The sequence below is a fragment of the Arachis ipaensis genome, chromosome B7 (assembly GCF_059453495.1).
Source record: "Arachis ipaensis isolate K30076 ecotype BB chromosome B7, ASM5945349v1, whole genome shotgun sequence".
Lineage (NCBI taxonomy): Eukaryota > Viridiplantae > Streptophyta > Magnoliopsida > Fabales > Fabaceae > Arachis > Arachis ipaensis.
Genome location: NC_142442.1, coordinates 103,050,248 through 103,053,621, shown reverse-complemented (window position 1 = coordinate 103,053,621; position 3,374 = coordinate 103,050,248). Strand labels below are relative to the sequence as shown.

Below are 3,374 nucleotides of genomic sequence, written 5' to 3'. Positions count from 1 at the left end.
CAAGCTAGATGGATTCTGCTCAGAATTCTCTGTCTGTTGCTGAGTGGATGATGAAAAAGGTTTACTATTGTTAAACCTATTTCTTCCACCATTATTAAAGCCTTGTTGAGGCTTTTGTAGATCCTTCCATGAGAAATTTGGATGATTTCTCCATGAGGGGTTATAGGTGTTTCCATAAGGTTCACCCATGTAATTCACCTCGGCTATTGCAGGGTTCTCAGGATCATAAGCTTCTTCTTCAGAAGATGCCTCTTGAGTACTGTTGGATGCAGCTTGCATTCTATTCAGACTCTGAGAAATCATATTGACTTGCTGAGTCAATATTTTGTTTTGAGCCAATATAGCATTCAGAGCATCAATTTTAAGAACTCCCTTCCTCTGAGGCGTCCCATTACTTACAGGATTCCTCTTAGAAGTGTACATAAACTGGTTGTTAGCAACCATGTCAATGAGTTCTTGAGCTTCTGCAGGTGTTTTCTTTAGGTGAATAGATCCACCTGCAGAATGGTCCAGTGACATCTTTGATAGCTCAAACAGACCATCATAGAATATATCTAGGATGGTCCATTCTGAAAGCATGTCAGATGGACACTTTTTGGTCAGTTGCTTATATCTCTCCCAAGCTTCATAGAGGGATTCACCATCTTTCTATCTGAAGGTTTGAACATCCACTCTAAGCTTACTAAGCTTTTGAGGAGGAAAGAACTTGGCTAAAAAAGCCGTGACCAGCTTATCCCAAGAGTTCAGGCTATCTTTAGGTTGAGAGTCCAACCGAATTCTAGCTCTACCTCTTATAGCAAACGGGAAAAGCATGAGCCTGTAGACCTCGGGATCAACCCTATTGGTCTTAACAGTATCACAGATCTGCAAGAATTCAGTTAAGAACTGAAAAGGATCTTCAAATGGAAGTCCATGAAACTTGCAGTTCTGTTGCATCAGAGAAACTAGTTGAGGTTTAATCTCAAAATTGTTTGCTCCAATGGCAGGGATTGAGATGCTTCTTCCATGTAAATTGGAATTTGGTGCAGTAAAGTCACCAAGCATCTTCCTTTCATTGTTATTATTTTCGGCCATGTCTCCTTTCCTTTCGAAAATTTCTGTCAGATTTTCTCTAGAGAGTTGAGCTTTAGCTTCCCTTAGCTTCCTCTTCAGAGTCCTTTCAGGTTCAGGATCAGCTTCAACAGGAATGTTCTTATCCTTGTTCCTACTCATATGAAAAAGAAGAGAACACAAAAGAAAATATGGAATCCTCTATGTCACAGTATAGAGATTCCTTATGCAAGTATAAGAAGAGAAGAATATAAGAAGGAGAAGAGGAAAATTCGAACACAAAGAGGGAGATGGGGTTCGAATTTTTGGGTGGAGGAGAAGTGTTAGTAGATGAATAAATAAATAGAAAGAGATGAGGAAGAGAAGAATTCGAAAATTAAACAAAATAAAATAAAAATATTTTAAAATTAAAGTTAGAATTCAAGAATTAAAATTAAAATCAAATTAGATTGAAATTAAAACAATTAGTTAATCAAAAAGGAAATTTGAAAAAGAAGGAAGGGATTTTCGAAAATTAGAGAGAGAGTTAGTTAGGTAGTTTTGAAAAAGATAAAAATCAAGCAAAAAGTTAAGTGGTTAATTGAAAAGGATTTGAAAATCAAATTTTGAAAAGATAAGAAGTTAGAAAAGATTTTGAAATTGATTTTGAAAAAGATGTGATTGAAACTTATTTTGAAAAAGATTTGAAAAAGAAATTTGAAAAGATTTGATTTTTGAAATCAAAGTTGATTACTTGACTAACAAGAAACTAAAAAGATATGATTCTAGAGTTTAAAGATTGGACCTTTCTTACTAGGCAAGTAACAAACTTAAAAATTTTGAATCAACCACATTAATTGTTAGCATTAATTTCGAAAATATGAAATAAAAACAAGAAAAAGATTTTGAAAATAATTTTTGAAATTTTTCAAAAATATTAAGAAGGAAATTGAAAAAGATTTGATTTTTTTTGAAAAAGATTTGAAAAAGATAGAATTTTTAAATTGAAAATTTGATTTGACTCATAAGAAACAACTAAATTTTAAAAAGTTTTGAAAAGTCAACTCAAATTTTTGAAAATTTATGAGAGAATAAGGGAAAGATATTTTTTGATTTTTTTTTTGAATTTTAATGATGAGAGAGAAAAATATCAAAAAGACTCAATGCATGAGAATTTTGGATCAAAACACATGATGCATGCAAGAACACTATGAATGTCAAGATGAACACCAAGAACACTTTGAATGTCATGATGAACATCAAGAACTTATTTTTGAAAAATTTTCAAGAAAGAAAAACATGCAAGACACCAAACTTAGAAATTTTCAATGTTGAGACATTAATAATTCAAAAATGTATATGAGAAACAAGAAAAGACACAAAATAAGAAATTTTAAAGATCAAACAAGAAGACTTACCAAGAACAACTTGAAGATCATGAAGAATGCAATGCATGAATTTTCGAAAAATGCAAGAAAGAGATAAACATGCAATTGACACCAAACTTATGACTTGACACTAAATTCAAGCAAGAAACATCAAATTATTTTTTGTTTTATAATTTTATTAAATTTATTTGTATATTTTTCGAAAATTAAATTGGAAAAAGAGAAATAAGGATTTCAAAATTTTTAATAGGAATTCCAGGAATCTTGCACTGTTAGTCTAAAGCTCCAGTCCAGGAATTAGACATGGCTTACTAGCCAGCCAAGCTTTCAGTGAAAGCTCCGGTCCAAAACACTAGACATGGCCAATGGCCAGCCAAGCTTCAGCAGATACAAATCAGACATACAACAGCTGATACTTCATCCAACTTCATATGCTGATAAGTGGAAGCCTCGGTCTAAATGAATTAGACATGGCTTTTACAGCCAGCCAGGCTTCAACGTGCTTCACGAAACTCTAGAATTTATTCTTAAAAATTCTGAAGAAAAATATATTTTTGAAAAATATTTTTTTTCGAAAATAAGAATAATAAAAACAAAAAGGATAAAATTAAAATAAAATTACCTAATCTGAGCAACCAGATGAACTGTCAGTTGTCCAAACTCGAACAATCCCCGGCAACGACGCCAAAAACTCGGTGCACGAAATTGTGATAATCAATGGCGCCAACAACTTGGTACGCACAATTGTAATCTCAACTCTTTATCACAACTTCGCACAACTAACCAGCAAGTGCACTGGGTCGTCCAAGTAATAAACCTTACGTGAGTAAGGGTCGATCCCACGGAGATTGTCGGCTTGAAGCAAGCTATGGTCACCTTGCAAATCTCAGTCAGGCGGATTCAAATGGTTATAGAGATTTTATAATTAAAAGATAAATAAAACGTAAAGTAAAGATA

General features: G+C 33.1%; 1 non-coding gene across 1 annotated transcript; it reads left to right on the top strand.

The window, feature by feature from the left end:
• The first annotated feature begins 577 nt into the window (after positions 1 to 577).
• LOC148553573 (small nucleolar RNA R71) lies at positions 578 to 681 on the top strand. The gene has a single exon (XR_015893878.1). It is a non-coding gene; the product is annotated as a small nucleolar RNA R71 (small nucleolar RNA).
• The last annotated feature ends 2,693 nt before the right edge of the window (positions 682 to 3,374 follow it).